Genomic DNA, 24,151 nt, shown 5'->3' with positions numbered 1-24,151 from the left:
GGTGTTTTAGGCAAGGTTTTATTTCCTTGTTTTCATGATTCCCATCTTTTTTATGCTCTGAAAACAGCAGCTGTGCCAGACAATAGTCAACAGAAAAAGAAAAGAACTCATTTATAAAGCAGAAAACAAAAATAGTTTGCCCAGCATTTATACTGTGCTCTTTGGGGCTCAGGGTCAAAGAGTTCAGTTTGAGTGTTCTTTTTTTAAAATAAATAAATAAATTTATTTATTTATTTACTGATTTGGGTCTTCGTTGCTGCACGTGAGCTTTCTCCAGTTGTGGCGAGCGAGGGCCACTCTTCGATGTGGTGCGTGGGCTTCTCATGGTGGTGGCTTCTCTTGTTGTGGAGCATGGGTTCCAGGCCTGTGGGCTTCAGTAGTTGTGGCATGCATGCTCAGTAGTTGTGGCGCACGGGCTTAGTTGCTCTGCAGCACATGGGATCTTCCCGGACCAGGGCTCGAACCCGTGTCCCCTGCATTGGCAGGCGGATTCCTAACCACTGCACAACCAGGGAAGTCCCCAGTTTGAGTTTTCTTTAGTTACCTAAACTTAGTTGTTTTCTTTTTCTACATCAAAATGATTTTCAATGTCTATTCATAAAACAATGGGTGTGAGGTTCTAGCAAATGCCAACCAGTTGGATCTCTACTGAAATGCAAATGGCATGGTTTAAACAAATCAAGAGCATATAACTGAGGTCCCTAAAAGACATTTTGTTGGCAAAATCCAAGAGGCTATGATAATGAAATATGTCTAAAAATGAGAGTAGAAAAACAAACTGTAAAACATTTCCCTATGTAAATGTCACAACTGCGTCAGACATTAGCCCCATCTTTAGAGGTAATTTTGCCCCTAAGAGTAAGATTAAGGAATCATGCTTCCTAAAGGAAAGAAGATTCTTTTAAAGTAAATAAAAACACGTTTAAACAACCCAAATCTATTACTAGTTTACTATGTGGCATTATGCAAGTCTCCTAACCTCTGAACTTCTGTTTCCTCGCTGGCAAAGGGTTCAGAGACACCTGCCATTCCTGGTTCCCCAAAGAGAAATATGTATGAAAGCACCTCACTGAATATAAAGAGTCATTCAAAGTATGTATCTGAAGTGCAGGTAGAATTGGCTTCCATGAAATTTTCTCATGGTAATTTTAGAAAAATATGGAGAAATTTTGGTAGAAGATAGGACAGCTCATTTTTTCTTTTTTCCATTTTAATCATTTTTTTTTTGTATTGAAGTATAGGTGATTTACAATGTTGTGTTAGTTTCAGGTGTACAGCAAAGTGATTCAGTTTTATATATATATAATCTTTTTTCAGATTCTTTTCCATTATAGGTTATTAAAAGATATTCAATATAGTTCCCTGTGCTATACAGTAGGTCCTTGTTGTTTATCTATTTTATATATAGTAGTGTGTATCTGTTAATCACAAACTCCTAATTTATCCCTCCCTCCCCCACCTTTACCCTTTGGTAACCAAAAGTTTGTTTTCTATGTGAGTCTATTTCTGTTTTGTAAACAAGTTTCTTTGTATTATTATTTTTTAGAATCCTCACATAAGTAATATCATGTGATATTTGTCTTTGTCTGACTTGCTTTACTTAGTATGATCATCTCTAGGTCCATCCATATTGCTACAAATGGCATTATTTCCTTCTTTTTTATGGCTAAGTATTATTCTGTTTTATATATACTGAATATATACAGAAGATGCATATACCACATCTTCTTCATCTGTTCATCTATGACATGTTTCGATTCACAATTGATTGATCAAATTACCCAAAGAAGGTGAAATGATGGATTTTTTTTTTTTAAATCTGAGGGAATACATTAGTTTTCTATTACTGTAAAACAAGTTACTCTATATTTAGCAGCTTAAACAACACATTTTATTATCTCACAATTCTGTAGGTCAGAAATTTAGTGAGCTTGACTGGGTTCTTTACTTAGGATTTTGCAAGACCAAAGTCAGCCTGGCTGAGCTGTTATCTGGAGGCTCTGGATATGAAACTAATTCCAAGCTCAATCAGGTTGTGGTTATAGGTCTGAGGTGCCCGTTTCCTTGCTGGCTGTTAGCTAAGAGCTGCTATCTGCTCCTTAGAGGGCATCACGTTGCTCCCCTTTCATCTTCAAAGCCAGCAACTGTATTGAATTTCCCTCATGCATTGAATCTCAGAATTCCTTTTCTGCTACCTGTCTAGAAACTCTCTGCTTTCAAGGAGTCATGTGATTAGTTGAGCCCACCCAAGTAAGGTTAACTGTGTCACAACATAACACAATCATGGGAGTGATATTTCCTCAAATTGCCAGCTTCCGCGGATTCAGGGAAGAATATTCTTCTGTAGGCCATTGCAGAAATTCTGCCTGTCACAGAGGAAGTAGGGCATAAAATTTAGGAACATGGGTTTTGGTGAAGCTGACTTGGTTTCAAATTCCAGCTCTGTAATTTGACTGGATCTGTGTTTAAAATGAGATAAGTTGCTAAATCTCCCTAAGCTTTACTTTCTTTAGGTTGCCATCTACTTAGGAGCAGGGAGTTCTAATAACCACTTCCCATATGCTTTGCATGGTGTCAAGAACATGTCAGTATTCAATATTATTCGAAAGGATGAATGACTAACTGAATGAATGGTAGCTAACATTGAAAGTCATCTCCAACACATACCATAAAGCTATATTTGGCTCCATTTTGCCAATGTTTGTTTGTTTTTCATTGACTTGGGTCAATGAACTGACCCAAATTGACTTGGATCAATGAATAAGGACATATAAGAAATGCACATTAAAGAAGCAAGTGCAACAAAGCTGGGCCAAGCTTTGGATGAAAGAACCCAAGGTTTCTCCATCACATTTACATTTGGGTTAAACCAAAAAATTAGTTTCAAAATGGAGCAAAGGGCTTCCTTAGATGTGCAAAACAATCCAGTTCTGGTTGAGGAAAGTGACCACAGAGAGACTACTGAGTCACCCATTCCTGGACACATAGAGACATGTGACTGAGCGCTCACCAATGAGAAAGTGAACAGAACTAATGTGTTACATCCCATCCCAAGCAGTTAAGAGAAGGTCTGACTTCTCCATGTTCTCTCCTCTCCCTTCAGCATGACTAGAACAATAAGATACAGGATGGAAGAGGCTCAGATCCCTAAGCCATTGCCGGAGAACCCCAAGGAGAGCTGCCTGACCTGTATAAGACTGAGACAAAACTCATAAATAAACCTTACTGGATTAAGCCACTGAGAGTTGAGGGTGTATTTGTTACAGCAGCATAGTCTAGCTATCCTAATACAGAAACATTATTTCAAGTCATAAATACAAATAGTCCTTGATCTGAAGTCAACTGAGATTCAATGATCTTACCACAAATTAGACATTATAGAGGACCTAGCGAAAGCATACTTCTTTATTTATAGGTATTTATCATTTATAGTCCAATTATAATAGATAAGAAAATAACCAATAAATCAGGGGCATTTGCAAAACGCATAGTTTCCTTTTTTCTTTTTTTACTACTTCTAAGCACCTTCCAAATTCTCAAGCAATGCTGAAAAATTATTCCTAACAGGTGGCCTGAAACTTATTATAGCCCAGATGATTAATGCCAATTTCAGGTTGAGCATGTAAGGGTGGTTTTAAAGCCTCAGTCTTAGCATCTTGGGTGGTGGCATGGAATGCTACCCCTTCCTGGGGCATCAGAATGATCCTTGAAGCCTTCCTTTCAAGTATGACATGACATTGGCACACTATTTAGCTGGTAAGTTGGAAATGAATGCACAGTTTTTTTCTAAGCCTTGAAAATTTAATCCATCTTATGTGAGATAAATCTCAGCAAACATTCAGGGAAAGTTGAATTTAGGGAGAGGCTCATGTGTGGTATATTTTTTCTGTCAAGTAGAAGATATTAGTCAGCAGTGGGGTCATAAAAGAAACTGCCTGGCAAGATTTGTGCTGATCTTCATGTTCAACAGCCCCCATGAGTAACTCTTGGTTACCAAGTCATTGTTTTTCCATATACATTTTTCAGACATTCAATAGGATGCGGAAGGCTTGATATCCACATCAATTTTGTTAAAGCTCTGAACTGCTATTCCAAACCCATCAGGCACACTATGGAAACACTAAAGGCTTTATGTGAAAATTACTAATACCTAACTAAAATAGCTTTCAGTAACACAAAGAACATTAACTTTATATCTTTACTTTTCCAAACCTCTTTAATAGAGTGAATAAATTACTCTTATAGTTAATTCAAAGAATGGCAGACACCATTTTCTTCAATATATTTGTGTCTTCCACAACAGTATAACAACTTTTCTCAGACAATATCAAAGGATAATTTAGCCTACTATATAATTTTCAAAAATCATTCTAGAAGAACTTTTAGGCATCACAATTCCCATTGAAATTCTACTAATGTTCTTTCTAGAATATTTTTTTTTTTTTGCCCGTGCCGTGTGACTTGTGGGATCCTAATTCCCTGACTAGGGATGGAACCCAGGCCCTCTGCAGTGGAAGCGTGGAATCCTAACCACTGGACCACCAGGGAATTCCCCCTAGAATTTTTTTCTACATTTTTTTCTCAGCTAATAATACCCATCCCCTACTTATATCACCAGCAGAACACTAATGCATGCAAATAAAATAAGTATTCATCGAGCAGAATGTACTTGCAATACAAACTAAAAAGAGAAACCAATAGGCAAGAAGGTTTCTTAATTCAGGTGCTTCACTTCATTTTCTCTGTAGTTACTGTTTAACTTTTTGTCTTATTCCTTCATGTATGATTAGTTCTGTGACTAAAGTAAAGATACCAACAATGTGTCGATACCCTAAAGTTGGAGTATGGGTAATGAGGAAAAACTTCCCTAATTCTCTCCTAGATTTTAGAGCAGGAACTCATCACCTCCTTCTCATGCCTCCCTCTCCCACATATGTCCCTACTAGAGATGGCTGGATTTTGAGTGTCTTAACACTAAAAGCAATGTCATTTGAAACTCCCATATATCCTAGCCTGTAAGGATACAGAGTAGGTACTCAAAAAAGAGTCTGGTAAATAATTTGAACTGTGTGTTCTTACCTGACTCGTTTTAAATCTTACAGTGTTATCAATTTTTAACTATTTTCAATTGGAATATAACAGATGCAGAAAAATACACAAAAATATGTCAGCTCAATGACTTATCACAATGAGAGCATTTGAAAAACCCATGGGATAAAAAAACTCAATATTTCCAGCACCTTAGAAGACCCCACTCAGGTCCTGTCCCAGATACCACTTCCTCAAAGGTAACCACTATCCTGCCTGCTAACCCTGTGTTCTAGGTTTTTCTATCTAGGAATGTAAATAAATAGGCTCATACTCTATTCTATTATGCCTGGGTTCCCTCACCCAACATTGTGGTTGTGAGATTTATCCAGATCGTTGCTTGTAGCTCCAGAACATGCAGCAAGCTCTAGATGTTACTCTAGATTGGTGATTGTCATTGCCATGTAGTATTCTTTTGTAAGAATATACTACAATTTATTTTTCCATTTTACTGTTGACAGACATTTGGGTTGTTTCCAGTGGTGCCCAGGAGCACAAGTTTTCCAGTGATATATTTTGTAAATATCTTTTCCTACCCTATGTCTTGCCTTGACAGCAAACAATTTTTAACTTATGCTTTTTGACAAATTGCAAGGTATTCTGCCTGACTCCGTAAGGGGAACATATAGAGTGCTACTCAACTACGGAACTGTTGAGGTATTTTTAAGCTCCTGGGACAAACAGAAATTATACCTGGGGGAGAGATGTTCAATGGTAATGTGTGGGTGCAGGGGCGGGGAAGAAATAGGGTCAGTGAACAGACATTATGATTCCAAAATTAGGCTGAGGTTCCAGATAATTATTGGGAAAATTAAAAATGGCTCTATATTATAGAAAACCATGAACAAGTTTCTTAATCTGCAAACATTCTTTGACTGCCTTATATGTACTAGGTATTGTCATGAGCACAGAGCATACAATGATGAATAAGCAATCATAGTCACCTGTCCCCAGAGAGCTTATGTCTAGTTTTGTAAAATAAATGAATGGAAACGAAACTATATGTTTGCTCTGCTATTGAAATTAGTTTATTGACATATGGGAGTTCGTAACATCTTGGTATCTTAAGAGGAAAGAGAGGGATGAACAGCTTGAAAGGTGAGATTCCAGGTCATTCCCTTTGCTGCTGTTCCTGCTTCTGGTGTTTGCTGCCGGAACTGAGTCCTGGTTTTGAAGAGCTCACATGTCATCCTCTACTGGTTTTATCAAGAAAGCAGCTACACGCTGATATACGGGGATAAAGCACATGAAAGTAGAACTAAATCAGGATGATATGATGATTCCTGTGATTAGAAGAATGAGTTCACTCTTGCAGTAGACGCTAGATAATCCATATCCTCCATAGCACGATGGGTGGCAACAGCCGTATCTGTAGCCTCCATGGCCTCAGCCATAGCTCAGTCTGCAGAAGCTGCCACTTCCCTAGCCACAGCCATAGCCATATCCCTAGCCCAGACCTCTGTAGTAGTTGCCATAGTAACTCATGGTGTTAGGACCTGTAGAGTTGTTTGCATATCAAGGGCAATTTTCCTGAGTATGACTATCACCAGCTTCCCTGGGACTTCTATATACCCTCAGTGATGGGTTGGGCAAACCACATAGACGTGCACCATTCTCACTGGGTAGATTAAATTGCATGAAAAAAAAATCTCATCCATTTTAATTGTGTAAAACTTTAGGATAATTCCTGATACTAATTAAAGATGTTTTCATTTGATTTCTGTGCAGTTTGGATTCTACAGGATGATTATGCTATCTTCAAAGCCCTTTTTCTTTGACCTTTATATTTAAAGATCTATAATCAGACATCACAACATCCAATGTCATCATCTGGAATTTGTTCTTTCATTAAATCCCCTTCCCAGCATCTCTGAATTTTACTTATTTTTTCATTTTGCAAATAGTTAATGCCCATCTAATGTATCCCAGGTACTACGCTTGGAGCTAAAGATACAATTGTAAATAAGAGCTGCCTTTCCCAATCCCATGAATTTATCCCCTTCATCTTTGTTATCCAAGGTAATAGAAGAATTTAACACTTACAGATAAATTCAACAAAACATAATTGAAAGTACCATAGAACCAAATTTATTTATTAATTAGAAAAATTTTTTTTTCAGATCTGTAAGTTTATTTGCTCAATGTAGGGCAGTTACATAATGACTCACATTCATGATATTCCATCATTGAGGAAAACTGCTAAGAATGGTCCATGTGTGAAATAATTTCTTAGAGAAGCACGGAGTTGGAAAAATAATCACTGAATAGACCTTAAAAATAGTTCACTGCATAACTTGACAAAAAGCACAAAGCCTCACTCAGAGAACATATTCATTGTTCTCCTGCACTGTAATAGTTATAATTTCACCATGACAAACACCAGACATTAAGATTAAGTTAACACTGGTGTTTCTTTTACTCCCCCTCCCGTTTAAAAACAAAATATATAACTGCATGTCACTGTAACAACTTCCAAAATAGATCAATTTGTTACAATCACTATTTGGAAGAGCAAACTTTACCCCCAAGAGGAAAAATTAAATAAAGAAAACTTTAAAATTTTTGAAGACAATTTTTTTGTTATAGGAATACAAAACACGTACAGTATAAGTTAATAAATTTCAAGCCACTGTATAGACATACAACACTAACATGCACAATATTGTATCAACAGAGTAATGGAGGAGTAATCCTTTCACTGGAGAGACATCATCATAGACAAGTGCATTTCTTTGAAAATAAAGAAAAGAAAAGAAACCATTCAAACTGTTTAAATATTGTCTCCTCCCATTCCCTCTTCATTTTTAGCCCTCAGATATGGTTTTATCTTGCATTATTCTAAAAAGCAGCCAGAGCTGAAGCTGAAATTTAAAAGAAAAATAGGTTTTGTAATTCCAGTAAATCATTTCCAAATGCTACAAGGAAGGACACAACATTGCTCACTGGACATGAAGATAAATTAAGGAAAGCCCCACCTACCCCCCAAATCTGTTCCCATCAGTGGTATTGACTTAAGGCTCCTATTAGGGCACAGAAGCTGTAAAACTCTCTTCTGCTAGTTCTTCTGGTAGGTTTGGTTGGTTGGGACTTCCTCTCTAGCATATGGAGGGGACCTTCTAAGGAAAGTCATGCTGGGTAAACTGTGCCACGTGACAGAACATCGTCACACTCTTCTACCTTCACTGTCACCTGGATCCTGGTCAGCGTGTGCATTTCACAATTGGAAGTTCCATTTTGGTTTTAGCAAAAACAGCTGTCAGGTTTTCCTCAATCGTTACTCATTCCTTTCCTTGCCTAAATAAAACAAAGAGACAAACGAGTCTGGTGTCGCTCCCTATCTCGGGAGTTCACACTGTTACTGGTCTTAATAAAAAAGGCTGAACGCATATGCAATAGGTCATGTGTTTAGAAAGACTTATCCAAAATGAGAGCGAAGGACCTAAGGCTCACTGAAACAAGCTTGTGGAAATAGCATTGTGGTTCCCTACAATTCTAAAACATGCACAGGTGGCATAAGAGAAATCAATCGCCAGCTTCTACGCTTTCATTAAGAAGAAAAAAAATACATAGAAAAAGTTTTGGTCAAGTAGGAGTTAAGTATTTCTTATCTGATAATGATTTTAGTTTATTTTCCTACAGCAATTATTTGGGGAAGGAGTGTTTTCACGGAGGAAAAACTGACACACTTACAAGGCTCTGAAATTGGACAGAAGTTTATGAACTCTTCCTATAGGATTTTTCTACCAGTAAGCTCCTAGCACCTGAATTTTCACACACTGCACCCTGAACTCTCTCAAAATGACCGCCAACTTCTACAATCCAACAGCTTTTCAATCCACCCGAGTCAGTTCCGTCAGCATAAGGTACAGTGGGGAAGACTCAAGTGAGGAGTGAAAGAACAGTGTAATCCCAGAGGAAGGAGCTGTGGCAGCTGAAAAATCAGCATTTCCGTGGAAATATCAACACAAGAAATGGGAGACAGACCTGAATTTTCTCTATTTTTGTGGTGTTTAACGTTTCTATTAAAGTGATTAACAATTTTTGTGGTGGATTTAAGTTAAGAAGAGAGAAGGACAAAAATTCCACAGCCACCTGCCAAGCGCCTATTAACCAAAACCTTTAAAAAGTAGCTTCGATTCTCCTCAGGCAAGCCTTTTGGCCTAGGAGATAGATAACAGTAAAACCAACCTGGATAAGGCTGAATAAGGATGTAAAAGCCAAAATAAAGAAAAATACACAATCAATGGCTTGATGTTACATACGGCTATAATGTAGAAATACTGTAAATGGCAATTTAGTGTTAATATTGTCCACTAAGTAGAAACTTGTGAAAACTAGCAAGGCCTAAACCATAAGGATAAATATACATCATGTTCTACGTCTATCAGCTTGGGTTTTAAACTATTCCATGTCTGGTAGAGCAGGGGTTCCCAGCCCCTGGACCATGGACCGGTACCAGTCCTGGTAGGAACCAGGCCGCCCAGCAGGAGGTGAGTGACAGGCAAGCGAGCAAAGCTTCATCTGCCGCTCCCCATTGCTCGCATTACCACCTGAACCATTGTCCTTCCCCACTCCCAACAGTGGAAAAATTGTCTTCCACAAAACCAGCCTCTGGTGTCAAAAAGGTTGGGGACCACTGTGGTAGAGTGCACCCTAAAAAAAATGCACAGCTAAAACAGATGAGGGGCTTCCCTCGTGGCGCAGTGGTTGAGAATCTGCCTGACAATGCAGGGGACACAGGTTTGAGCCCTGGTCTGGGAAGATCCCGCATGCCGCGGAGAAACTAAGCCCGTAAGCCACAACTACTGAGCCTGCGCGTCTCGAGCCCGTGCTCCATAACAAGAGAGGCTGCAATAGTGAGAGGCCCACGCACCGCGATGAAGAGTGGCCCCCGCTCGCCGCAACTAGAGAAAGCCCTCGCACAGAAACGAAGACCCAACACAGCCAAAAATAAATAAATAAATAAATAAAATTAAAAATAAATAAATAAATAAATAAATAAAACAGATGAGATAGAAAGTACCCAAAATCCTTACTGGAACCACAAGACTTATTGAATGCGGGCCATTCCATTTAAGTGTTCTTTTCATCTTAAAACCCTGTTCTCTAGCAATAAGTTAAAGACAGCTCCACTTGCATTAAGCTACAGAACAGCCCATATGCCAATGTGAGGTTGCTATTCCAATACAAGCACAGCTAGCCTGACTTTCCACTAGTGGGATTTTAGCAAAAATGTCAAAGAGGCGATCAAAGACAGGGCAGGTCATGGGTTTCTCCCTAGGAAGGTCATCCCTCCCTTACCCTCCCCCACCCAACACTCAACTCATGGTAAAAAATAAAGACTGCTGTAGTAACATCAGCGTGCCCTGCCAATCCACTTGGGGGCCTTAATTGTTGCCTTCTCCCCCGTCATGGTCTTGCTGATCGCTTGTCTAGAGCAAGAGGTTGTTGCAGAGGGGCTGCATGATGAGTGTGGCGTCCCCGTAGGAGTCCTGTTGAGAGCGTCTAGAGCTCAGTGATGGTGTCATCGAGAGCAGTCTTGGCCAAGTGGCAGGCTTGCTCTGGGGCACTCTGGATTTCATAGTAGAAAATGGAATAGTTAAAGGCCAAGCCTAATTTAATGGGTTGAGTGGGCTGCATGTTCTCCTTGCTGATCTCACAGGCATTGCTATAGGCTTTCTCAGATGACTCCACAATGGTCGCCCTATTCTCTCCAGTGGTGAATTCGGCCAGGTAGCAGTAATAGTCCCCTTTCATCTTCAGGTAAAACACTTTGCTCTCACACTAGGTCTCACTGCAATTCTTGATCAGGTAGTTATCCAGCAGGCTCAGCACATCCTGACATACCACCTCCAACTCCTCCATTTTTTCCTGGTAAGCATGGACCATCTCTATCTTTTTCTCATTACCATTTACAGACATCTTCTGTTTAGTGCTAATAATGACCGTCCAGGAAGAATGGTGTGCCCCAACTGAAGCAGAATCTGGCCTTTGTACCCCGACACCAAATTAAATCTTGGAGACAGAGTTTTGAGTGAAGTAGAGAAGAATAGCTTTATTACTTTGCCAAAGGGGACCACAGCGGGCTAATGCCCTCAAAACTGTGTGTCCTGGCCTGAAGGACGTAGTCAGGAGTTTTATAATAATGGTTTAAAGAAGGTGTGATCAGCTCTTGGACATTCTTCTGACTGGTTGGTTGTGAGGTAAGTAGGAATCAGCATCATCAGCCTTCTGGTTCCAACCAGTCTGGGGTCTCTGTGCTTGTGGGCAGCATACCATTAACTTCTCCCACCTGGTGGGGATTTCAGTATCTGCAAAACAGCTCTAAGATATTGTGATGTGTATCCCTTGATGGGGAGCCAAGACCCTTCCCCAAGGCTGCACTATTGTTTCTTTTGACTGTTCCTCCCTTGTCTCTGGATCCCCCTCCCTTCCCTAATTAGCAACTGTTTGAACCTGCCCATTGGAACTCAGGGGAGGTCATGGAGGCTGAATGAAGACTATTTCCTGTAATCAAAGAAATGGGGGACACAGAAAGGCTTTTGAGCCCAGGAGCCCCATGGGTCCTTCTCGGTTTCACAACTCCATTCTTGTAGGCCACTGAGAGGAGGTTTCTTTCTTCATTGGACAGTGGCTCATTCAGCTCTGCCACGGCCATGTCATCATAGCGCTCTGCCAGCCTGGCTTTCTGCACTAGCTGTCGTGGTCCACCATCTCCATGGGCTGGGTTGGGCCGGGCCAGAAGACCCTGGCAGACTGATGGGCTCGGGGGGCAGCTGCAGTGCAGCTGGAGTCCCTGTGCCAGTGGGACCAACCCATGAAGGGAGAGGCTGAGGGGACGGTGGCAGCGTAGAGGCCCAAACTAATTTTTTTTTTTTTAAAGTTTAGTCTTTTTTTTTTTTTTTAATGGGAATTATTTATTTATTTATTTATTTATGGCTGTGTTGGGTCTTCGTTTCTGTGCGAGGGCTTTCTCTAGTTGCGGCAAGCGGGGGCCACTCTTCATCGCGGTGCGCGGCCCTCTCACTATCGCGGCCTCTCTTGTTGCGGAGCACAGGCTCCAGACGCGCAGGCTCAGTAGTTGTGGCTCACGGGCCCAGTTGCTCCGCGGCATGTGGGATCTTCCTGGACCAGGGCTTGAACCCGTGTCCCCTGCATTGGCAGGCAGACTCTCAACCACTGCGCCACCAGGGAAGCCCCCCAAACTAATTTTTTTACGGGAGAAAAAAAGACTAAATGGCAAAGGTTTGTTCCCTTGCACGTTATTTTCCAATTTCTGGGCCTCCTTCATCTTTCTGATCTCTAAGGAAACTATATATTATTTATAGAAATATGAAGTTATAAAATAAAAAATTAAAATAAATAATTAGATATGACTCTTTCTTTCTAAAAATGAAGCTCACTAATATTCTCATGATAAGGGGTTGGAATCACCCTACTTAGCCATTTATATCAAAACCAATTTAAAAATACCAGCAATAGAAATATATCATATAATATTAATAATGGTTTCAGATAGAATCTTACAATATAAAAACTGGTTTAACACTCTAATTTTACAGATGATGAAACCAAGACTTAGAGAAGAGTGTTCCAAATAGCCCCATGAGTGGCAAAGCCCAGGCTAGAACCTAGAACCTAGAACCTTTCATCTCCATCTCTCACTTTCCATTGTGTCACCCTCTTTGTTACATTTTTATAGATGTGGTATGAACATGGGTAAAAGCAAGAGGTATTGCATTTTCGTAACGGAAGAATGACAACTCCCCTTTGCTTTCTCTGTTGGTGAGCTTCCTAACTTTGACTTCTGATCTGTATGCTGAATGGCATTTCCTTTCCTCTTGGCTGGAATTCAAAGGGCTAAAATTAGCAAGTGAAAACTTGAAGCAACATCCACTTATTCTCAATGAGATTACAGTCAAGATGCTTGTTGCATTGATTAAGAGATGTAACTCTAAGAGGAAAGAGCAAAAATAAGTCCAAAAGTTCTAGAGTGGAAAATTGAGAGACTCCAGAACAAGATGACAACATAGCAGGCTCCTGAATTTCTTTCTTCCTACAGACACACTGAATGTATAGCTACACGAGGAGCAATTCCCTCTGAGAGAAATCCAGAGACAAGCTGAGTGACTCCTACACATCAGGGGAACGAGAGAATACCCTCATCAAAACGGGTCGGAAAGGTGGAGATATACTTGTGCCATAAACCCCATCTGTAGCACAGTGCCACACAATCTGGAGAGAACCCTTAACTCCCAGTTTCTCCTTGAAGAGTTGATATGGTGCATGGCCCTGTGGGCCTCCTGGGCACAAAAGCCTTTCTGTGTCCCCCATTTCTTTGATTACAGGAAATAGGCTTCATTCAGCCTCCATGAACCCCCCTGAGTTCCAAGGGCAGGTTCAAACAGTTGCTAATTAGGGAAGGGAGGGGATCCAGAGGCAAGGGAGGAACAGTCAAAAGAAACAATAGTGCAGCCTTGGGGCAGGGTCTTGGCGCCCCATCAAGGGACATACATAACAGTATCTTAGAGCTGTTTTGCAGATACTGAAATCCCTACCAGGTGGGAGAAGTTAATGGTATGCTGCCCACAAGCACAGAGACCCCAGACTGGTTGGAACCAGAAGGTTGATGACGCTGATTCCTTACCTCACAACCAGTCAGAAGAATGTCCACGAGCTGATCACGCCCTCTTTGACCCATTACTATAAAACTTCTTACTACCCTCACCAAGGGGGAACACACAGTTTTGAGGGCATTAGCCCGCTGTGGCCCCCTTTGCCTGGCAAAACAATAAAGCTATTTTTTTTTTCTACTTCAACCAAAACTCTGTCTCGGAGGTTTAATTCAGTGTCAGGGTACAGAGGCCGGATTCGTTTTCAGAGTGAAGGGTTTGGACTGAACATCTAGCACCCCAACTTTTAAGGTTCCCACTTGCGGGGTGGACACCGCAAAAACCAAGCTCTGAAAGCCAATGGTGCTTATGTTCATGAACTTGACTATAGCAAACAAAGAAGCTGTTCTTAAAGGGAGCATGAGCACTTAATGCAGCGATTTCCCTGGGACTCAGCATAGAGGGAGCAGACAGAAACACCCATCTCCCAGTCTTTCCCTGAAAGGAGTTTGACCGCATACTTTACAAGCTGCTGCCTAAGGATCCAGTTTTCTAATGAGCATACATCCAGGTGCTGACTGCAATCCTCCCTGGAGCCTGAAAGAACCAGTGGACACTTCCCCATCTTCTCCCTCTGGCTCATTCCAACAATAAAACCAAGCCATCAGTATCTCCCTGGAAGGAGCTTGTCCACACATCTAGCACCCCGCCTACTATGGTTTCCACCTGAGGGACAGGCCTGCAAATCACCTAGCTCTGATAGCTAATGGGGCTTGCATTCACAAGCCCACTGGACTATAAAAAAATTTTTTTTTAAATTGAGATATGTGACATATAACATTATATTAGTTTCACTTGTACAACTTAATAATTTGATATTTGTATATGTTGTGAAATGATCATCACAAATCTATTAACATCCATCACCACATGTAGCTACAAATATTTTTTCCTGCAATGAGAACTTTTAAGATCTACTCTCTTGGACTTCCCTGGTGGCGAAGTGTCTAAGAATCTGCCTGCCAATGCAGGGGACACGGGTTTGAGCCCTAGTCCGGGAAGATCCCACATGCTGTGGAGCAACTAAGCCCGTGTGCCACAACTACTGACCCTGTGCTCTAGAGCCCACAAGCCGCAACTACTGACCCTGCATGCCACAACTACTGAAGCCCATGCGCCTAGAGCCATGCTCTGCAACAAGAGAAGGCACCACAATGAGAAGACCGCACACCGCAACGAAGAGTAGCCCCCACTCACCGCAACTAGAGAAAGCCTGTGCACAACAACAAAGACCCAACATAGCCAAAAATAAATAAATAAAATAAATAGATTTATTAAAAAAAAAAAAGATCTACTCTCTTAGCAACTTTCAAATATACACTACAGTATTATTAACTATAGTCACCATGTTGTATATTACATCCCCAGGACTTATTTATTTTACAGTTGGACGTTTGTACCTTTTGACCACCTTCACATATTTCACTAACTACCACTCCCCTGCCTCTGGTAACAACCAATCTGGTTTTTGTATCTATGAGGGTATTTTTTTTTTTCGGATCCCTTATATAATTGAGATTGTACAGTATTTGTCTTTCTCTGTTGACTTATTTCACTTAGCATAGTACCCTCAAGTTTCATCCATATTGTGGCAAATGGCAGGATTTTCTTATGTATTTTATGGCTGAACAATATCCTGATATATAACTGACAATTTCATTATCCATTCATCTATCTATGTGCGCTTAAGTTGCTTACAAGTCTTGGCTGTTGTAAATAATGCTGCAATGAGCATGGGGGTACAGGTATCTTTTTGAGTTAGTGTTTTCATTTCTTTCAGATAAATACCCAGAAATGGAATTGCTAGATCATATGGTAGTACTATTTTTAATTTCTGAGGAACCTCCATACTGTTTTCCATAGTGGCTGCCCCAGTTTACATTCCCACCCACAGTGAACAGGGTTGCCTTATCTCCACATCTTCACCAAAACTTGTTATTTCTTGTTTTTTTGATAATACCTATTGTAACAGGTGTGAGGTGATATCTCATAGTGGTTTTGATTTGCATTTCCCTGATGATTAGTGATGTTGCACACCTTTTCCTGTTGTCCATTTGTATGTCTTCTTTGGAAAAATGTCTATTCAGATCCTCTGCTCATTTTTGCATCAGATTATTTGTTTGGTATTTGGTTGTATGTGTTTTTTATATATTGTGGATATTGACTCTTCAGATATATGATTTGCAAATATTTTCTCCCATTCCATAAGCTGCCTTTTCACTTTATTGATGATTTCCTTTGCTGTGTAGAAGTTTTTAGTTTGATGTAGTTCCACTTGTTTATTTTTGCTTTTGTTGACGTTGCTTTTGGTGTCAAATCCAAAAAATCATCAAGGAGCTTATTGCCTATGTTTTCTTCTAGAAGCTTTACTGTTTCTAGAAGTTTGAACATAAACTTGTTCAAGTCTTTATCCATTTTGATTTCCATTTTGAGTTAATTTTTGTTTATGCTGTAAGATAGTGGTCCAGTTTAATTCTTTCACCTGGGGCTGTGCAGTTTTCCCAACACCATTTATTGAAGAGACTGTATATTCCTTTCCCCCATTGTATATTCTTGGATCCTTTGTCATAAATTAATTGATAATATATGTACGGGTTTATTTGTGGGCTCTCTCTTTTGTTTGAATGATCTATGTGTCTGTTTTTATGCCAATACCATACTGTTTTGATTACTATAGCTTTGTAATATAATTTGAAACCAGGGAGTGTGATATCTCCAGCTTTGTTCTTTCTCAAGTTTGCCTTGGCTATTTAGGGTCTTCCATAGTTCCATACAAATTTTTGACTTGTTCATTCTATTTGTGAGAAAAATGCCATTGGAATCTTAAAAAAATTGCATTGAATCTATAAATTGCTTTGGATAGTATGGACATTTTAACAATGTTAATCCTTCCAATCTATGAGAATGGAATATCTTTCCATTTATTTATGCCATCCTCAATTTTTTCATCAATGTCTTACAATTTCCAAAGTACAGGTCTTTCACCTCCTTGGTTAAAGTTATTCCTACATATTTTGTTCTTTTTGATGCAATTGTAAATGGGATTGCTTTCTTAATTTCTCTTTCTGATAGTTGGTTATTAGTGTATAGAAACACTACCAGTATTTGTATACTGATTTTGTATCCTGCAACTTTACTGAATTTGTTTGTTAGTTCTAACAGCTTTTGGGTGGACTCTTTAGGATTTTCTATATATAACGTCATGTCATCCGCAAATAGAGACAGCTTTACTTCTTTCTTTCTGATGTGGATCCCTTTTATTTCTTTTTCTTGCCTAGTTTCTCTGACTAGGACTGCCAATACTTCATTAAATAAAAGTGGTGAGAGTTGATATCCTTGTCTTGTTCCTGATCTTAGAGAAAAAAGTTTCAGCTTTTCACCATTAAGTATGATGTTAGCTGTGGGCTTGCCATATATATGGCCTTTATTATAATGGGAAACATTCCGTCTATACCCAGTTTGTTGAGAGTTTCTATCATGAGTGTATATTGAGTTTTATTCTAAAACATATTTAGTAACACTAGTATATTTCAATAATTTGTGTGAATCGTGCCTGAAAAATTACCCCTGAGCTGCTTCTGCCAGGGGGTTGACTCACAGTATCACACAGAACATGCCCTGATGTTCTACAGTGGGGAGGTGTGTCTTCAGCCTAGACACCAAGGAGGAAGTGTTTCTTTCCCACTGAAAGGAATTCAAACACCCCTCTTATTTCCACAGCAAACAGAACTCCAATCACAGCAGGAAAAACAAATGCAGCTGGTAAAAGAAGAACAGAGGTTAGTGAGACCCAGAGCTGCAGTCTGGGGCCAACATTTCCCTAAGGAGGCAGCAAGCTTTTGGCAGATACTGCAGAGCAATAAATATTTCCTTAGAAATAAGTTGATAAAGATTGAGTGGTTGACTAGAACTGCCTTAATGAGGTCCTTGAAGCAAGAAAAAGAGACCCCAATGCAAGAACCTTGCTGGGCACAAAGAAGACAACCCAAACTGGAAGAGAATTTTCTCTGAGGAAATGGAGATAATCATTTATTAAAAATTATTGGTCTTCCCTGGTGGCGCAGTGGTTGAGAATCTGCCTGCCAATTCAGGGGACACGGGTTCGAGCCCTAGTCTGGGAAGATCCCACATGCCGCGGAGCAACTAGGCCTGTGAGCCACAATTACTGAGCCTGCACATCTGGAGCCTGTGCTCCGCAACAATAGAGGCCGCGATAGTGAGAGGCCCGTGCACCGCGATGAAGAGTGGCCCCCACTTGCCGCAACTAGAGAAAGCCCTCGCACAGAAACAAAGACCCAACACAGCCATAAAAAAAAAATTATCATTGTGCTACCGAGTCCAAGCTCACTCTGCTCCCTGCATGACAGGCCAATAAATTGGGAGAGGAAGTGTTGAGGCAAGGAATAGTGACTTTATTTGGAAAGCTGGGTGTCCAAGAAGATGGCGGACTAGCGTCCCAGAGTACCATCTTATTGCGGTCTTGATGCCAGTTTCTTTTACAGAACAGAGAGGTGGAGGAGGTGAGGAAGTAAAGTAAAACAGGTCATTAGTCTTGCAAAATATCTCCTGGCTTGGCCAGCATTGAGGGAGGGGATATGTTAATTTCTTCTTTTCTACAGCTGTTCACAGGTGGGCAGAATGTCTCCCTGTGAGCTGAACAAAGGTACTTTAGTTTAACATTCGGGCAGAGGGTCAGTGTTCCCCGAGGCAGGCCATTATGTATGCTTACAGCTATAGACAGCATCCTTTTAATGATTATAATAACAAAAGCAATGAAAAGCAAATGTTAAAGTACAAGAAACAGATTCAACATGGAGTTGGATTTTGCTCTTCCCTGTTACAGTTGCTCTTATGAAGACCCACTATGGCTTATTCTGGAGAAATTGGGATTTGTAGATTCTTTATAGGTGCTTAGCAGGGATAATAATCTTAGGATATTGAGTCAATGTGCTTTCATTCTTGGGAATCCCTGTTTCCACATTAAAGTAGGTTGAGCTGTCTGGGATGCAGACTTGGGAAAGAGGTTTGAAGGTTATAATGTTTATTAAGAAGAGTCCATGGGATGGCTCTGAGGGCGGGAGTAGCAGGAAGCAGAGCTGAGCAGTCTCTGCAGCTAGGATGACCCTCTAGCATTGTGCCAAGTAGGGTCAAGGTGGCCTGGCCTTTATACTCCTATATTGATCAATCATTGGATGTGAGCATGACCTTGCGTGTGTCTCCACCTCTGAGCCAGTCCTAGAGGGGATACAGCTGAAAGCTGTGTGCCCACCATACTCCCAGAGGCTGGAGTCCAAGTCCACCCATGCATCCTGGTGCCAATTCCACATGCTACCTCGGGTTCCTGTGGCAGAGGCTGCCCATCCCCTGCCTTTAGTGCCCAGACCTCCACTGTGGGCAGTCCTCCCACAGTTAGAATTGATATAACTGCAGGATTTTCGTTGAACCACTGGAAGCAGCTTTGCTCACAAGAGAGACCAGTTGAAAGTGTCCCCCCCACCCCCATCCTCCAGCAGCTTTTAATTACTGACTCTTGGGAGTGAAGAAATGCCCCAACTTCTTGGCCTCTCAGTGATATCATTTTGATGCGTGTGTTTTACACAGTTCCTTGAGTTTCCACGTGAGATTAAGCTCCCATCACCCACTACAACAACTGTCTTAATAATTCACCCTTTATTGGCCATCTCCCTTTCCCATTCTCAGTCCCCCACTCCTCTGCCAGTGTTCCCAGCCCCTCCCAAGTAAACTACTTGCACCCAAATCCTTGTCTAAGCATCTGCTTTGGTAAGAATCCAAACTAAAGAGTTCCCCACAGCAAAAAAAAAAAAAAAAAATGCTTGGTAGACTCATAGACTCAGAGGATGTAGTTTCTTTCATTAAGTCTGATCTGTGGAGATTAGTGCAGCCTAGAAGCAAGAGGATATAATATAAGGAAAACCTACTATTTGGTGCAATGAAATATCAGAGGAAAGGGTGGAGGGGAACGTTGAAGACGCAGGTCCTCGTCTTCCCCTTCTCAAGGTAGAAGTCTATAGCATGGGGGACATATCCAGGTACTGTGGGAGAAACATAATTAAAAGCTAAATCTCTCCCAACCCAGAAAACCTCTCCACAAAGGTAGAAGAGAAATAAAACAATTTTACTATTGAATAAGCATTAAACCAGAATGGGGTGCGTAAGTATCACTGACGATCTGTGAAGAGATTGCAAATATGGAAAGACATCATTTTATAGAGCCATTTTATAGAGCCAAGCAGATACCACCCATCCCATGCACGGTCTCAAGATAAACAATAATTACTCCTCTACTCCTCCTGACAGCACCACTGTTCGCGCATAGATCATCCTAGATTCACCTGGTAACTGAACCTGGTAATTAGCCATCTGTGTTAGCTAACTGGCTTTATTCAAAGGAAAAAAATCAACCTCTCACATCTTCATGACAGGAGGTAGTTTCGGAGTGAGGCGCCAGCCAAAGTTAGGCTCCCACCCTCTCACAGAAATTAGGAGATGGGGCACTTAAGAAAGACATTCCTGGGTCATAAAGCTGACAAGAGGCTTATTTAGCTTTTAAAAAGATTTACATATGTTTCAAAGAGGCAGAGAAAGAATTTGACAGTTACAAGTTTTCTAAACTAAATGCTCTAAGAAAAATGAGCTCTCTTCCCTATTTTCAGCAGAGAAATTAAGCATCTTATTTTATTTAAATTTGCCCTTACGGTAGGTATGTGGGAACCCCAACACCTGAGGGATCTTCCTGGCAGGGGAGAGTCCCAGGTTGTTCTAGATGATGCTCCAGTGAACAAGGGGGGAAATTGTGGGAGACAGAGGGGACCAGGGAGTAGATCAAGCTGCCCCTTGTCAACTGTTGCAGGGCTTTGGCTTTTATGGCGAGTAAGGTGAAAATTCATTAGAGTTTTCATCAGAGAAGGGATGGGGTCTGACTTCCATTTTCGAGTCACTTATAAAATTGGTAGGTACTGACTGAGCAACTCTTTATTCTCAGGACTCGTGTGGGTGCTAAAGGAGACACAGAAGAAACAAAGCTTCATCTTGAGGTTGGCTGCTATGCCGATGAGGAGAGAATGGGGAGAAACAGCCACTAAATAGGATGAGTTCATACAGATTTACCTGCCCAAAGGACAACAGTCAGTGTACAGAAAAGTCTAGAAGAAACGAAAGCAGAGTGAAGAGAAGATGATGAGGACTGGAAAAGTCACAGGAAGCATCCGGGAGAAGATGGGATTTGAGCTGTGCATTGAAGGATGCCAGTAGTGCGGTGACGGAGATGCAAACAGCATAAATTAGAGGTCGGGGTCACCTTGAATAGAGCCTCTTTGGAGTAGGTTGAGAAAAATGAACAAATTAAGATCATAGAGATGCAGTGGAGACCAGGTGTTACTGATAAGGAAGTATAATGAACAGACCTTCAAGGAACTGACTAGTAGAAATGGACCCATTCTCTGCTCTGATATCCTTACTTCTAGTGGAATACAGTAGCCATACATTTGCATAATGGCCTTCTCCTTGTTACTTCTTACCAATTAGTTAGGTTTAACAAAATTATAACAATTACTTTTAGTTAAAACAATTACTTTTAATTACTCTGCCATTCCTTCCTTACCCCATCTCCCTCTCTATCCTTAGATAAACTCTCACCCCCATTAATGGGTGAAATTTAAATAACTTGGGACCTTTAAGCAAAATGCATTTTTGCTGGCAGGATGAGGGCTTCAAAAGAGACAAGAATAGAAATTGTGATGGTTAATTTTATGTGTCGGATTGACTGGGCTACAGGGTGTCAGATATGTGGTTAAACATTATTCTGGGTGTTGCTGTGAGGGTTTTGGGGGTGAGATTGACATTTTAATGGGTAGATTGAGTAAAGCAGGTTGCCCTCCCTCCTGTGGGTGGGTCTCATCCAATCCAAGCTGAAGGCCTGAAGAGAACAAAATGGCTGACTTCCCCCAAGTAAGAGAGAACTCCTCCTGCCTGGGTGCATTTGAACTGAGACATTAGTTTTTCCCTGCCTTTAGACTCAAAGTGGCTTTTCCAGGGTCCTGAGCCTGCTGGCGTATGAACAAGAACTACGCCATTGGTTCTCCTGGGTCTCTAGCTTGCTGACTCACCCTGAAGATCTTGGGACTTGTCAGCCTCCATAATCATGTGAACCAATTCCTTATGATTCCTTAAAATAAATAAACATAAATATACATATTACATATATATTGAGAGACAGAGTATATTCATATATTCTCCCTCTCTCTCTCTCTCTCTCCCTCAGGATACAGGAATAGAGATGCAGATGTAGAGAACAGACATGTGGACCCAGCGGGAGAATGAGAGGGTAAGATGAATTGGGAGATTAGGTTTGGCATAAATACACTACCATGTGTAAAATAGGTAGCTAGTGGAAACCTGCTGTATAGCACAGGGAGCTCAGCTCAGTACTATGTGATGACCTAGATGGGTGGGATGGGGGTGGGTGGGAGAGAGGTCCAAGAGGGAGGGGATACATGTATACATATAGCTGGTTCACTTTGTTGTACAGCAGAAACTAACACAACATTATAAAGCAATTATACTCCAACAACAACAACAAAAAGATATATCTTGTTGGTCTTCTTTTCTGGAGAACACTGACTAAAACAGAAATGCATCTGAAACTGTTCCTTCTTCTGCTTTGTGATGTTAGTCACCAAAGAATTGAGGGCAGGGAAAGCAGGGGACTGCTGGAGAAGATATTAGAACACCAGGACTTATAAAAGAATCTGGGGGCTTCCCTCAGGCACAGATTAGGGTATCTCCCATCCACGTGGTGTGACAAATCTCAGGGAGTCAACAAAACCTCCCATATTCTTTTAGGGAATGTCCTCTGTCACTTTGGAGCCTAAGGGTCTGAGACTAGAGGAAAAGACACACACTGTACCAGTAACAACTGGGGACAGCTGGGGAAGCCACCTGGTGTGACACAGGCTTCCGGGAAGGGTGACAAACACAGCTGCACATGGGGTGGGGCAGGGCACGGAAGCCCTTGGACACAGGGCTAAGGACATTTTCCTGTAAAAGTTACAAAAGGGAACACCACTTATATTGAATGCTTGCTGCGTAACAGACACTGTGTCGAGAGCTTTCTGTCCATCGTCTTACACAATCCTCGCCACAATTTTAGAAGTAAAAATTACTGCCCCCCCATTTCTCAGATGGGAAAACAAAGATCTAATGAGGTTAAGTGAGAAGTTATAGGTAAAGAGATTAGGGGTCTGAGCCTCTAAGAATGTCTTGGAAGGATTAAGTGAATCATCCTAGGAAATGTGAAGAGCTAAGTGTCAGGCATGTAATAAGAACTCAATAAACGAAAATTACTGTTTCCACATTGTCATCAGCCTCCCCATTATTCCTATATTCTTCTTCCATTACAAATACTTTCTCAACCAAATTTCCCTGGCTCTAATAAGGCTAAAATGCTAAAGAGATTACTCTATAGTGGCCTTTAAATTCAAAGCTACCTGAAAGTGTCTTTCTTATGATGTTTTCTGCCAGAGAAATAAGAGGGATTTGAGAGTCTCCTTAGCCTCAGAAAGAAACAAAGATCACTCTCCAGTCAGAATTAGGAGTTTGGGATTAACATATACACAGTACTATATATAATATAGATAACCAACAAGGACCTACTGTGTAGTACAGGGAACTATACTCAATATTTTGTAATAACCTATAAAGGAAAAGAATCTGAAAAAAATAGATATATATGTATGCATAACTGAATCACTTTGCTGTACACCTGAAACTAACACATTGTAAATCAACTATATTTCAATAAAAACTAAATTAATTAAAAAAAAAAGAAACCTGATTTGAAACTTCTTACCAGTTTCTCCCTGGCCTCCATAGCTCTTTCCTCTTTCCCATTTTCAAACATCTCCTGACTACAGCAGCTAAGCTCAAGGGCATCCATTTGCAACTATATTTTATTAAACTTTTTTTTTTTTTCCTGTGGACCATATTTAAAGTCTTTATTTAATTTGTTACAATATTGCTTCTCTTTTATGTTTTGTTTTTTTGGCCATGAGGCATGTGAGATCTTAGCTCCCTGACTGGGCATTGAACCCACACCCCCTGCATTGGAAGGTGAAGTCTTAACAGCTGGACCACGAGGGAAGTCCCTATATTTTATTTAATGTTGTAACCATGGTGACAAAACTATGGCGAGAAGCACAGGGACTGGGTCAGGAAACCTGTGTTCTGCTGTGGTCGGTCATCAACAGCCCACGCTTCAGTGCTTGAAATAAGTTTTATTTCTATTTTCACATTGTTGCTGTCTTCATTTGAGGATCCAGGCTGATGGAAAACCATCATCCGGAACATTGCCAGACACAGATGGAAAAAGAGAA

The 24,151-nt window shown here is 40.8% G+C and overlaps 1 pseudogene across 1 annotated transcript; it reads right to left on the bottom strand.

Annotated features, from left to right (window-relative positions):
* Positions 1-244: 244 nt before the first annotated feature.
* Positions 245-23,715, bottom strand: LOC309659588 (14-3-3 protein gamma pseudogene; annotated as a pseudogene). Its single transcript has 3 exons — positions 23,629-23,715; positions 11,669-11,950; positions 245-11,058 (listed from the first exon to the last, which is right to left on the bottom strand). The product of its transcript is annotated as a 14-3-3 protein gamma pseudogene (transcript).
* Positions 23,716-24,151: the final 436 nt, after the last annotated feature.

Source organism: Balaenoptera physalus, assembly GCF_965194825.1.
Source record: "Balaenoptera physalus genome assembly, chromosome: 4".
NCBI classification, from domain to species: domain Eukaryota; kingdom Metazoa; phylum Chordata; class Mammalia; order Artiodactyla; family Balaenopteridae; genus Balaenoptera; species Balaenoptera physalus.
The sequence above is the reverse complement of the archived record's forward strand: the minus strand, read 5'-3'. Positions and strand labels throughout refer to the sequence as shown.